The following is a 15,642-nucleotide window of genomic DNA, read 5'->3' as shown; positions in this document are numbered from 1 at the left end:
TCTGATTTAAATTAATTATTTTAAAACCGTCAATTTTGTATTAATCACAGTTTAAAACTTTTCTTCCATTTAACAAATATTTACAAAAAAGTGTAAAAATGGTTTTCTTCAAGAAATTGGTCACAAAAATTTAAAAACCAACTCAACCCGAACCGATCAGATGTACCAACGAACAAGTAATGACCGCAACAGTTCTTGTACCCACTTGACCAACTAATGGTTAAATGTGTAGTGAATATACTGCACATCCAATCTTCAGTTTTCATTCTCTCATTTGTCTTTATTTGGCCAAAAGCAATTATAGTCAAGGTGGTTGGGTTGAAAATAATGAAAATCATTTATTTATTCAAAACATTTATTTTATTTATTTAGTACCAAACACTTTGGTCAAATTAAAATTTCGATTTTAAGCGTCAAATTTAAGTAAAAGAATCATCCAAAATTTCTTTAAAATTGTACGTTTTTGGGGGAAGAATTATAATTTAATGGAAAAGAAACTCAAAAAGATCTTTTTTAATACTTTGAAAAAAGACTTTGAAACCTTTTGTCACATTTTACAATACGAAGCCTAATTTTTACATCACTCTCAGTTCTTATTTCTAGTTTTCAAAATGCAACTTTACCTCCCACACCATTAGTCTGTCCTACCAACCACCAAACTCTGTTTAATATCTCTTCAAAAGTTCGTACCTCAGCTCTTTTATTTCCTATCAAAAGCGCGTGCTCACTTTAATTGGTATTATAGATAGCACACTCTTGTACTGTTAAACTGGATACATTTAATGTGAATTAATGCAATAAAATTCTAAAGATTAAAATAACACATTTCAAAGTGTATTATTAGATAGGGGCGAGAGGGTATAAAATTGTACACCAAGAAGAGGCAATTTCATAATGACCAACTAGATGGTAGTTGGCTTTTCTTATTGCAAAAAAAAAAGTAAGGATGGGTTGTTTGTTGGCGACAGGTTAGTACGCCACAACGATAGTAGTTTGATCCAAAAATAGAATTATCCAGAAATAGATTTTTGCGATCCGATGGCGATAGGTGTACATACCAAAGCACGAAGACACGATGCAATGCAATTGGACGTCCTTCCCTTGTTGAAGAGGTTTACAAATGCAGCTTAGAAAAAATAAAGTTGCGGTTGTTACAGTTGCAGTTGGGGATTTGGTTGATGGCAAAAACAACTTTTCTGAAGATGGCATTTGGGATTTAAAAAAATTTTTGTAGCACATTTTAGTACATTTTTAATTAAATAAAATTATGATGGTGGTTTTTTATTGGTTTCTAGAACTAAAATATAAGAAACTTGAGGGATTTGTAATTTATTAAATTTTTTTTAAAGCGTGTTTCATAATTTATTGACTTTCTTTTTTTTGTATTAACAAATTGTAAGCCAAATTCCATTTGTCACCAATTAAAATTGTGTCTAATTTCGTCAATATGAATAGTTGATTTTTTTTTTCGAAATTTCGAGAAGTAGATATTTTGGTTTATTCCAAGTTGTATATTATTGCACCAACAATTTCACCCACAACAAAGTATTTTGAAACTAGAAGTGACAACTAACCATGCAAGTTTTTTTTTGCAATTTTTTTTTTGTTTTGGTTTTCGATGAACTTAATTAACCTGATCACATATTTTTGGCATATTAATGGGGGTACACCTCGCCGCTGGGCATGGCGAATTAAATGACCAAAACAGAAACAATCAACGGAAAGCTACTGAATCCCATTAACAAAAAAACGCAAAAAAAATAAACATAAACAGGTAGTAGTTTAAAATGATGCCATATAAAATTAATCGTAGAAAGTATTTCACCGGTATTTTTAGTAAACAAGTCATGAAGATTAATTGTTTATTGGCCATCGCCCACGCGGTACTCATAATTATTTATTTGTCTTCCGTTTTGAAGGTGTCAAATCAATACCTAATAAAAAAAAATTAAAATAAAATGAAAGTTTAAAGTCCAATTTTATTCACAAAAAAGGGTTCAATTACTTCATGAGAATGAAAAATGAGATTAAAATTCTTAACTGATATTATATCCCAACTGGCAACACATTGTTGCTAAAAATATATTAAACCTCCTACAAGTAAGTCGAAGAAAGATGATCTTTAAACGAGTTTGAATCGAATGCCTGTCTACTTGGCCATGGCCGTGGGTCGACACTGGGTCTTGGTCACCATACTTGCATCAGAAAATAATTGTGTTGCAGCAGAAGAGTGGTTTTGCTTATGATATGACTTGAAAGAGTGCTGTAATATTTGTGATGGTAGTAAAAGGGCAATCAATATGGTTGTCTTTTGATGTTGAATTTTGCGTGCGAAAGATGCATTTCGATGTACGTAATGAGGTCATCGACTGGATAGCTTCTGAATTCTTTTTCTTTTTTTTTTATTTCCTGGATTATAATTAACATGAAATACATAAATAATGTTTAACTGTCACGAGATTTTTGGGTGTAAGAAAGAAGTAAGAGGATCCCTTGCTGGGATGTTTGAAGTTTTTAAAAACATAAACAAAAATGTTCTGATATTGGTTCTTTTTATAAAAGACAAAATAAATTAAGTTTTGTGTGCTTTGAATTTTTTTATTCTACCTACTAGTATGCTAAGCAAAAAGGGCACATATCCATTTTTGTAGTTTTGAGATAAATGCATTTTACTGACAAGGGAAAAGGTTGAGAATTGTAAATGTGCTCAGTTTCAAAAATGATTTTAAGAAACTTGTAGTAGGAAAATTATAATTTTTAGTTTACACAATAATTATTATATTGTTCAAGCTTCCCAAATGCGCATCTAATTTTTTTTTTTAATTTTTAGAGTTAGTAATAAATGCATTCTTCTTTTGAGGAATACAGCGGAGTAATATCGTTGTGCTCATCTTCATTGACTATTTTAAGCCGCTTGGAATTGAAAATGCGCTGTTTTTAGTTGACATATTTAAGATGCAAGGAATTTTTGTCGAGGAAAGAAAGTACGAGGATTTATTAAATTATTTATTGGTGATTTAGAACTTATTACAAATTCAGGCTCTTCCTGAAAAACACCTTTTCATCCAAATAGTTATACCAGATAATAAGATTTCAATCGGGTAATACTTTGCAACTGAATTTTGGGATTAATTGCTTGTCTTGTCATGGCTAAGAGTAGCTATAGCTCTGTTTTTTTCTACAGCTCAATAGCTACACATTTTTTGATTTTATTAGAAAAATAAAAAAAAAAAACAAATGGTTAGAGTCATTTGGGGTAAGATCGCTCAGTGGGTAAGAGCGCGCAGTGCTTATTTCTCGAGTTGTGTCAAAAAAAAACTAAAACGAAAAATGAGTAAATCAGCGCTTAGTAAGACGTCAATAAGTGATGACCTTCGCGATTGTGTGCTTAGCTCCATTTTATTTTAAAAGCGGGTTTAAAAAACCCTGCTCAAAACAAAAAAAAAAGTTGTGCGGGAAAAGTGTGTAGCGTCGGCGTGGGAGCATTATATACCGAGATTAGTACATATTTTGGAATTGTGCATATTAATATTTGATTAAAGTCAAAAATTTGTTAGATTTTGTTGTATTTTATTATAAATTTGGTAAATAGAAAAAAAAGTACATTTGTGGGTAAAATCGCGCAGTCCATTTGTGGGTAAGAACGCGCACTTATCCCCATATTAAACTTTTCTTTTTTCAACAGGACAGAAACATTTGAAACTTGAATTTTGAAAAACGAAGGCTGTTATTCATAAATTCCAAAAAAGAAAGGCCGTAATCTTCTAATTTAATTGGAAATATTTTTTGTTTGTTTTGTTTTATAAATAAAGTTTAAGTTTTTGTATTTGAACTTAATTTGTTTTTTCATTAACATTTTCATTCATTTTAGTGAAAACTTGAAAGTTTTGAAATAAAGTTTTTTTTAACTAAGTATAACATTTAGTTTTTAGACATTTAGCTGCCGTAAACTGTCAAGATTCCTATTAAAATTATGTATGCGCTCTTACCCAAAATTTTGCGCGATCTTTGGCTTTTGTTTTTAATCATATGAAATATTTAAACTAAAAAACTTTTTTTCTGTGTTTTCTTGTTCCCAAAGTATAGGCTTATCAAATATAAAAAACATTATGCTGATATCTCTTACAGAATCTTCACAATTTCGCTTTAAAGTGAAAAGTGCGCGCACTTACCCCAACTGACTCTACTTGAGTAGTTAACTTGTTTTTGTTTTGCGAATAAAAATACTTTTTGGGATTTATAAGATATACTTCCTCCTCGAATTAGAACACCCATTCACACAAATTACTTTTATTAAAACTCTATGTTCCATTATTTACTTACCATTTGTCAAACTTTTTTCAGTATTCTCGATTTTAAGATGCCGTTTTTTGCGAAAACTGACATTTTTTTTGACATTAGTTTTCGTATATCTCGTTAACCCTTTCGAACCCAAGCTATGAAAATCAATATTAAAAAATGTTTTTTCAGTATTATCGTATCAAAAACGTCACAACTAAGAAATATGAATAGCAAAAAGTTATTTTCCAAAATAATAAATAGCAAAACTAATGTGTTACTCTCATGTTGCATGTAAGTAACATGCACTGCCTATGACCACCAAAAAAAGTCGGACAACTGAGAAAATAATTTTTTATGGAACAATAATATATGCTACTTCTTCTAAGCCAAAAAGCAAAACACTTTCTGGATTATCTTCTTTTATATCTTTTTTTCAAAATTATGACAATATATAAAAAAAAATTTTTTTTGCAAAAAAAAGAAAAAATGTGAAATTCAGTTTCTTTTTCGATAAAAAATAATTAAAGGTATGATATTTGACTAAATTTTTGTAATAATCCAGTAACTAGGCATCAATATCTTTCAATTGAGCCATCCAAACCTAAAAAAATACTTAATGGAATATTTTTTACGAATTTTTAAAAATATGTTACATGAGAGTAACGCTGGGTCCGAAAGGGTTAAAAGCTGAAGCGATTTTTTTTAAATTGCATAGATTAAAACTTACATAAGTAAAAAGGTGGGTCGTTTTTGGTTTTTTTTCGTATTTCAAGTCGTAATGGCATGGCGTTTTGTAGGTAATCTTGATTTTTTTCTTCATTTTTTTTTTTTTTTTAATTTTATTTATGTTTTACTTGTCTTTATAAAACATATAAAATAATTTTTTGTTCGAAAAAAAAAGTGAAAAATAATTAAAAATAATAAATAATAAGAAAAATGTGCAAAAAAAGTGACGAAATTTACTCGGAAGTGCCCAACTTTCAAGTTATTTTTAACTAAAAAAAAAAATGTCAAAAAGATGTTAGCTCTTAGATTTATGTAGAACTGTTATATTCAATAAAAAAAAATAAAACAAATTCAATACAAAGACCAAAAGTACCAAAGTAGTAAAAACCACTTTTATACCCTTGTTATGCTAATTCTTGAATTTTTTGTTAAAGTTAGCACATTTTTTTTACAAATTTTAATTTTAATTTTCATATAAAATTGATTATTATGGTGTTATATGTATATTTGTCAACTATGTTTTTAAGCTGATTCAAGCGCTCCTCAGAAAGAAGCTTCTTTTTATTATCTTCTGTTGAACTTAATCCCGGTAGTCTTTTTTCTCCTGCCAATGATTTTGCCTTTAGTTTGCTTGGCTTTGTCTAATTTTTGATTTGAAAAAAAGTGTATTTTAAAAGAACTTTTTGTTACTTTTAGTTTTGATAAGAGCATTGAATATTAAGAACAAAATTAGCATAAATAATATATAATTAAGAAAAGTTACAACAATTTTTTAGAAACATCTAATTTTTCCAAAAATGGTCATAAAGTAGTAACTTGTAAGTCTCTAGGTATTTGGGCCAATTTTTTTAGAGCTTTCTTTTTTTGTTAGTAATAAAAATACGTTATAACTGACTTTTAACTGGCCGTTTAACTTCCGACTCTTTTTCAACTTGAATCATTGAAAAAATTATACTAAATACTCCTAAAAATATGCAACTGTAAGACAATAAAAAAATACTCAAAGCTTTTAACTTCCTATAAAAATATTCAATACAATCTCATATCGTTGCTATAATTTGCCATACAGTAAATATAACTTGACTCAAAACTGATTGCAATTGAGTATTTATCTTTGTAAGCTTATTTTACGTATTAAGTTTGGACATTGTATATGAATTGATATACAATGGATTGGAAATAAATTTACACACTCATTTATGTCTTATCAAATAAGATTCGATTTGTATTGTTTATCTTATCAAAACAATGAAAACAATTAAAAAGTCGTTTATTTACAATCAAAATTGAAAATAAACAAACACCTTCAATGAAATGGGTTAACAAGTCAATTATCAATGAAATCCAAAAATTAAAACAAACAAAAATATATACGTAACGTATGTACTTCCACTTTCTATTACGACTTGTTTCACTATCTTTTGGAGTAGTCTAATAATAAATTCGAATTGCAAAAAAAAACTATTCAAAATTCTCATAACGAATTTTGTGTTTGATTGATTGACAGCTCATTGATGATTCTAAAGCAATCTTTATCAATATAAAATATTTACATGCTTAATATATTTAATTTTTAATTGGGTTTTTATTTTACATCATTATGTCATTTGTTTTCAGGCATTAACATATCAACTCCTGTTTTATTTAAAATTAAGTCGGAATTTACTTAATTTTAGTTTAATCCGCTTCGAATCAGAGTGGTGCAGAAAAAAAAATATCACAAAAACTTTGGGAATTTTGCCAATTCTAAGTAAAAAAATCACTTGAATTTCGAACTTGAAATCGACCATTTACTCGTAGTACCACAAACGTTATTTGAATTCGAAATTAAGATTGTGTTTGCGTTACCGGAAAGTTTGTTGAGGAAGCACAACACAACAAAAAAAAAAATTAAATATTTCGAACGCGAATTATCCATCATGAACTTGATCGTCATGCCCATTTTGTTTTTGTTGTATAGCCAACAAAATTCTACAAACGGAGAGTATAGGGTCAACGTGGCGTATGCGTAACATAAAAAAACGTATATAAAACAAATTTGCATGCAATTTGCGGTTTTCATTCTTTTTTTTTCATTTATTTTTTTTTTTTTCAACTTAACTTCCTAGAATTACCTTGACAGTTTTGGAAGTGGATGCACATTAAATTCTTAATCTTTCATTGTCACAGTATAGAATATTCTTTGAATTAACTCATATTTTTATATTCAATGCCACATTTCAAATCAATGTGCGTTTCGCATGGAATTTGCACTTTCCGTTTTTTTTCTTGAATTATGTGGATAATCACAATTTATCTTGCTATTGCCGGTCTTGATTAATACTAACATCTTGTTGAACACGTTGATCTGGAAAAAGAAAGGTGCTTTATTGTGACATTTCGTAATATTAAAGTGACGTCGTGGTAATGACTTTCTCTGAGAAAAATGTAATTAATCTAAGGTATTTCATAAATCCTGTCCAGATTCACTGCAATTCTTGTCACAGATGTCATCATGGCATGAATTCAACATAAAATAATTAATAAAATTTTAAATGTCTCGTTTATCATATCGAATTAGGTTTTTTTAATGAGAGTTTGATAATCACGTTTTTTTTTTTAATGAGAGTAACACGTTTTATGAATTGAACAATTAATTATGTTTTTTAAATGGTTGAATGGGTATTAAAAGTGTGTGCTTTTTTGAAGATAAAGCCGACGACGTATGTCATTTTTATCATTTTTTTTTTTTACAACTATGAGTTTGACTTTTTTTTTTGGCAAGCAGGAAGAATTTAATGGATTTATCAGTAACTCGCTAAACAAACATTCAATTAAGGATAATTTGACTTATCTGATCTTACATTCATTTGTTTTAAATCACTAACAATAAGTTTTTAAACTAACTAGATTTTACAAGTACTAATTTTTTTATCATACCAAAGTTTAAGTGTATTTTTATCTTTCCAATGAAAAAAAGTTAATCCATCACAATTATATCTACAAAAGACTTATGACTGTCAAAAATATCAATTTACTTTTTTTTAAAATTGTAATCTTCACGTCAAAAAACCTCACATCCAAATAGTTTTACTTTTTTAAATCAAAAAAGTTAATCTGTCATTAAATTTTATTTAATTTTTTTTTACCACACAAAAAAAATCAAGTATCTCAAGTTCATATTTATTTATTTATGGTCCCACAAGATAGGTTTATCTTAAATAAAAAATAAAAATCATACATAAAAACCTTCTTACCTTCATGCTTCACGTGATAATTTGATTTCAATTAAAAAAAATCTATATTTCTATAGTTAAAAGTAATAAAAAATTTCTTATACAATAATAAATTGAATGCTCGTCATAGAAAATTGATCTTGATAAAGTTTAATAAAATAATTATGATAAAATCAAAAAACAAGAACATTAAAACGATTAATTTTATTAATTTACTAGGAAATTTATATTATTGATGAATTTGACAAGATTTGTAATTTGTTTTTAAATATTTTAGTATCTGAATTGTAAAATTAATTGTTGATTATTTTATCAAAACTACGTGGGACGATGAGTTTTGTTTATGCTGGGCTATCATGTTTTTTTTTTATTTTTTTAGTGACCAACATAAATTGAAATGATAACTTAAGGTATGTTGAAGCTTGTTCGAGGCCATGTTATAAGATCGATGGCTTCAATCAATTGCTATATTTTCGGGCCTTCTGTTCTTCGGTTCAATAAGACTGTGCTCGGTACTGAAGAAATAGGGTAAGACAGAGAACCAGGTTTGATAAGTGCGAGTCTCTATAGATGATTGAAAGAGTTCTTGTGTTTTAAAAAAAATTCTTGTAGCGGCTGTTTTAGGTATGTAGTAGTTTGTTAGTTTTAAAATAAGAACAAAATGATAATATACCAAGATTTGTTTCAAAATTTTTTTTTTGGTAAAAATAAATCCGTTAAATACTAGAATAAATAAATAGAATGAAGTTTAACTTAGAACGCCTGTATTGAGAATGGAAGTTTGTTGAAAATTATTGAGGCGAGTAAGCTACTTATGACTTTTTCCCCAGCTTTAAAATGATAAAAAATAAAATTGAATTTAAAATTGACAAATTAAAATTTTTTTAGGAACAAAACTACCGGGACCTGCCATATATAACCAAAATAGAAAGGTTTCGTTTGTTGTTGTTTTCGAAAACGACTCTAACGATTTTGATTAAAATATTTGTGTGTAGTGCTAGAAATAAGGCCCAATTTTTTTTTAACAAGAAACCAAATTTTTTTAATTCTTACTAACAGTTCCTGCCATAGAAACGTTCTTTGGATTTCTAAATTTGTATACAAAAGCGTCAGATAAGCCATGTTTTTTAATTCTTCATATGCCCATTCATATGCCCAAAATCTTTAAAAACAGGGATAATTATAAATTATGCGATTCCTTAAAAAATCAAATTATAATTATTTCTTGAATTTTGTATGCCTAACATTAGAGCTTCTTTTACCACAAATAAATGATAAAATAGTTCCAAGGATCTTCATTATTTTATTTAAAAAAAATTCTTTTCTTTAAAATAAATCAAATTTTGAAATTTATTTGTTTTTAATACTTTTCTTACATAATTCTTTTAACATTTTTGTATTAAATCTTTATAATTCCAAGCAAATTGCCATTCTTCATTGCTTAGAAAAAACACGCATTTGCTTAATTATATGGATGATTCATTTTGATACATTTGAAATAAAATGCAAATTTTAAACCAAATTTCTTAAATGTAAATTTTTTCCATGCTGTTGCACATCTTTTTTTTATTCTTTTTTTTACTTTCTTGTGCCTAAACTTTTCAAAATTAGAAATTTTGGAATTTTTTAAATAAATTGATATTATTCTTTCAAATTATTATTTTGGTAACGTTGTTAAAATTTTAATTTTTTTTATTTCCTTTGCTTTATCTTTTTTTTCTTGTTTGTAACTCAAACCCATTGAAAAAGTTATTTGATTCACTTTTACAACAAACTTCGTGTTGTTTTTTCATTAGTCATTTTTTCACCTTTTTTTCAAAAGATTTTTCTAGATGCATTGCTCCATTTTATGTGAGCTACCCTACCCTATATATGCAAAAAGTTTAATTAATTTACCACGTGTTTGAAAATAAAATTTTGAACAAATACGAAAATTATTTTTTGCCATTATTTAGAACCAAAATATACATATTACAGTCTCCCTACTGTGTCTACCGATTGATATTTATAATAAAAATATATTAAAAAGATATACCTATTTTAAGACACAAAGATACTATTTTTTGCATTTGTTTGCTAAAGTCTGACAATATGAATTAATAAATAAAATTCTTTTGATGAATGTGGAAATGTCAATTCAATTGAAAGCGCACCTAATAAAACAACATTTTTAGGTACACAATCAAGGTGTTCTTTTATTTTTGACTTTATGCAATACTTTCTTGGGAGTAAATATTTTTATTTTTGTTATTTTATTTGTTATATGGCCTAAATATAACTCAAATATATTGTTACTAATAGCAAAAAAAGCAAAAAATTTCAAAAATTTGTTTTGAATAAATCGATTATCGAAACCGTCACCTGTTCAAAATATTTAACCTATTGGAGTATTAGGCAGCAAGCAAACAGAAATTTTTTAAGCTGTTTGCACGCAAACAAAAAAAAAAGCCGGTTTTCTAGCGATTTTGCTTTATTAAATTTGAACCCAACATTTAAAACTCCAAAGATCATTAATTTAATAATAATTAATTTAAAATAGTACATAAAAACACTGAAAGAGTACAAGTATCAATTGTGGGGATTTACCATATTCAAAAGAATTCCAAATGTAAATTTTCCGTAGAATTCAGAAACATTACCGCAGAATTTATTACTTCGATGGGTTTCTCAAGCGAACCCTTCGATTGTATTTAATAAATTATTATCTTTTCAGAAAATTTATAGCAAATCGAAGAAAAATGAGATTTATATGAAATATAAATTCTACATAAAAATATTCCATCCAGTTTTTAACAATTAGACCTACTTTTTCGTAAAAATATGGACATATTATTTTTATTTAGTATGAGTTTAAAATTTTTTTAAATATTTTGTTACAATTTCATATAAATATCTCATCGTTTTGCAGCAGAAAACTGGGTTATTTCATTTTTAGTGCCATCTTTTTTACCTATTTAAAATTAAGAATTTCCTTCTTCCCACGCTTTCGGAATGGTTTATCATTCTCTTGACAATTTCCGATAAATATTCTATGTCGTCGGCAAAGATGAGTCCATTGAAGTTTTCTTCCGTCGACTGGTTAATTAAATAATAATCAGTAATTATAAAATTGAAAATTAGCAGACAAATAATAACCATCCCACACGGACAGTTTCACAAGCCCTTGAACTAAAACAATCTGGAAATCCGTAACTTATCTAAAAAAAAAAAAACATTTGGTCTTAGTTTTGGTATTGAACCTATGCAGCTTGATGTGTGATAAAGATTTTTGTACAATTTCAAGAACATTGAACCTTAAACAAAGATCGCATACTAAATATTTAAGAATGTCAATATTATTTTCCATAAATCATTCAAGCGCTCTCAGCTTAGCGAACCACTTCAATTTTTCACGGATTTTGGTATTTTTTTCCAAGGAAATTTGCAATAAGAACGACATTCAAAATGCCACTGAAAGTCTTAGAATTGCAATGAATTCAAATTAAAAACACTTTACCTGTTTCCTATTAAAAAGTAGCAAGGTCAAGTGCCAACAATTTCATTGGCACATTGGCTACATCTCTTTATTGAAGCCCCCTTTTTTGCTACGTGCCTTCTCCAAATGATAAGTGGCTAAAGAAGTATTTAATTCGTGCGAAAACGTAAAACGGCCAATGTCTAACATGATAAACTTGATGTCCATGCTGATAAATAGATACCACCACACAGTAGAGTGAGAGTTTATCAACATCAAGTGCCATTATAAGTAAATAAAAAAGTACACACGTTAAGTTATTTACTTATTTATGCTTCATGCATGAATGAAGTCGCAAATTTTCTTATTTGATATGAAACTATTGGTATTGATGGAAGAACACAATGAGGGCATTAAATTGATACTCATCACAATGTTTAACTAACGACTTTTTTTTATTGATTTATAAAAAAAGATTTTATGTAATATTATCAGTTATAAGATATAATTTTATGGAATTTGACATACTTACATTATCTGTTTTACTCATACATATATTTAGTAAACACAATATTGAAAATCACTTCATTCTTTACAATAACAATGAAAATGAAAGTGAAGAAAAATCAGGTTAATTAGTGAGGTAGGTATTTTCTTTATAATAAGTATAAGTTAAGGGGAATCCTGATCAATCAGGTTCATAGGGTACATACCACTTAACGATAACTATACAATTTTATTTTAAACTGATCTTTAACTTACTTATAATTTTCTGATTCGGTTCCAAATGAAATATCACAATTAACATGATATATGAGTGAAATATTCATAAAATCGTTACCTTCTTAGCCTTATTTGGGAAAAGTTAAATTTTCTGAAAAAAAGCGCTGCAACGATTTTGATAGATGAAAGAGTTTTTGTTCAAAAATGGCTATGAACGGTACAAATCCATGTCATTTTTTTGCTATTTAAAACTTTATCTTTCTAAATAAATATTTTGAGAAAAGAATATATTTTTTAAAAATTCAGTTTGAGGTAGGTATTCATTAATAAGCACTACAAAATTTTATTCCGGAATTCGGGTCTGTGCGTCTGTGCGTCGCACAGTGCGGCGACTAGTGGAAAAAAATCAAAAAAAAGAATTTGCCAAAAATGTGAAGCAAGTATGCCAAATTCAAGGTAATAAGTCTGAATGAATAAATCGACAGTTAATTTATGATAAAGTTCAATTTTCTGTTGTCAGAGATCCTTAGAAGATCAATAAAAAAAAAAAAACAATTAGAGTAAGATTTGTAGTTACCGGTTAAAAGACCATTTACTGAAGAAAAAAGGAACATATGATATTTTTTTTGCTAGGTTATCATTCAGGAGAGAAAATATAATTATTCTAACTGCATATTTTTTTTCTACATGTAAATTTAAATTTTTTTTTAGAGTCCAAATCAAAGCTTCTTTGTTCGTGGTAAGTACTAACTTTGATAAGCCATATATTTTGAGAGGGGACAGATGGGAAAAAAGTGTTTTTATTTAAAGAAATAAAACAATTATATCTTTTAAAAAAAGTAACACTTGCAACAAGTGTTTGTTTACGAGTATTTTTTACATAATGTGTTCACCTAGGGAGCTTTTTGATGTTTGTTTTTCCAACCCAACAGCCCGATTGCGTGGTGTTTTGCAGTTAATGAAGTCAAAACTAAATATGCAATCAAATTTAGAGCCTGAAAATCAAGAAATCTTAGCAAAACACTTGTTTTTTTAATTTTTTTTCCGAATTCCCATACATACAAGTTCCTGGATCGAATCATGTATACAAAAGTAGGCGTGGCAGGGGGCAAATAGGGTCGACACTATTTTGTACTTTTGAACTCGCCTAGACAATCAAATATCTTCAATTTTATTCAAATTGTGCAAGCCGTTTTCTAGATATAAATATGCACACTCAGAAGTGGGCGTGGCAGGGGGCGTGGAAATTTCGCTAAAGTTTGTAAAACGTGTTGTTATTACATTTAAAAACAATTTTTTTTCCAAACTCAACTTTTTTTTAGAAATTTGATTTTTTTCCAACATCTCCATACAATCAACGCACTGTGCGTCGCACAGTGTGGGATTTCGCGAATTTAGCGGAATTTAATTCGAAAAATGACTTCTCTTGTTTGATGCCAAAACCGGTTTTTATTAAAGCTAATAGATTGTAGAAAGTGATAACAAAAGCATTGATAGGTGGGGATCATGTAAACAAAAAAAAATAGCTACGAAGTTGCAGTTGGCGATTTTTTTTCTGTTTATTTGGTGAAAGAGATTACTTTGCTCTTAATTTTTTCTCGTGCGTTTGGTGTGCGTTTTAATAAAAGTTTTATTTTTTTTATATTTTCTTAATATCAAGATATAATTATGTAAGTAATTTTTTATTTCACAGGGTGTTTTACATTTTTGTTTTGGTGATTGAAGTTAAAAAAATGTGTTTTTTTTCGATTTTTGTACCTTTGTTAGAGCAAAACTTTAGTTATTCCGCATTATTCCGCTTAGAGACAATATTCAATGCAAAGCTTGATTTATTATCTATCAAGAATCACTAAAATTTGACACCCCAATTTTGTTATGATATATATTTTTTTTTTTTTCTAAATGAGCATCAAAAAAAAAAATGATGGCATACCGTAAAAATCGAATAACTTTTTGGTATTTTGTTAGAAGAAGAATGTTATAGAATTAGAAACTATTTTTATTTCACAGGGTGTTCAAAAAATTTGTGAATTTGATTTTAAAATAGTTCCAATAAAAATACAGGGTGTTTAAATTCAAAGTTAACAGTAAGAAAAAAAAGAATTAAGTTATATTAAAAATTAAAAACGAAAACTATCAATTAATAAAAAAAAAGTATTACATCTGATAAAGGGTGTTCCAATTATAATAATAAAAATAAATTAATTAAAAAAAGACAATTGTTTATTTTTCGAGCAATAGTGCCTTTAACGCGTATTTTTCACAAAATTTGATATTTGATACTTTGAAAATCGGTATTAAAATTAATTTTACTTGTTATAAGTGCTGTGTTTTGTTATTGTGTGTATATGACTGTGGAGTATTAATTTTCGTCTTTTTATAATGTGGTATGTTATTTGAATAATTAGCAAACTATCCTTTTAAATTACAAAATATTTCGGTATTATATAATTTAAAGAATGTCTTTCCAAATAACAAAGAAGGAAATATTTGATGTTTGGGTCTCAAAAATAAAAATTAAGCGCTTTGAGGCAGTTATTTCATTTGTTTTAAGTGTTTTTGGTAACATAACGTTTTCTGAAGAAGCAGTTAAATCATTAAAGGCGTCTGTGAGGACAACTTGTTTTAAGTTAGATCAGTTATGGTCAAAAAACAGGAACCGTGAAAGCTTTGAATGCAAAAATGCTTCCTGGCTCAGTGGCTATTTAGTAATACCACAGCAAATATTTTACGACCTAGAAAATCATTTAATGAGTGCTGTGAAAAAATGAAGGAGAAGAAAGTACAAGGCCTCTTAGACTCATTTAGCTTTGAAGAAATTTCAACTGCATATGAAATTAGTTTGCGAAAAAGTGGAAAAAGGAATTAGTAAGGGTGAAATTGTTTACATTAAAAACAAAACATATAGTAAAAACAATTAAATAAATTCAAATTGGCTGTTTAATTTACAAAAATAACACGATTGGTAAAAACAAATTGTCTATTCCAGTTAAACTGATTTTTTTTCGACAGGAACTTTAAGGTTCTTTTAATTTTTGGTATCCTTGATAATGTATGGCAGAAAAATTTCGTGACAGAACACTTAGGTACCAATTTAAAAAAAACATTGATTGTGCATAAATAAAGCTACATAATTTAAAACATCCTTTGAAATAGTATCTTGTACGTTTTAGTAGCCTTTTAGAGAATAGTTTCTTTAGTTCATAAACAACGTCATTGACATATGGGTTTGCAAAAAACCTA

Source organism: Episyrphus balteatus, chromosome 1 (genome assembly GCF_945859705.1).
Source record: "Episyrphus balteatus chromosome 1, idEpiBalt1.1, whole genome shotgun sequence".
NCBI lineage: Eukaryota > Metazoa > Arthropoda > Insecta > Diptera > Syrphidae > Episyrphus > Episyrphus balteatus.
This window is presented reverse-complemented; position numbering follows the sequence as displayed.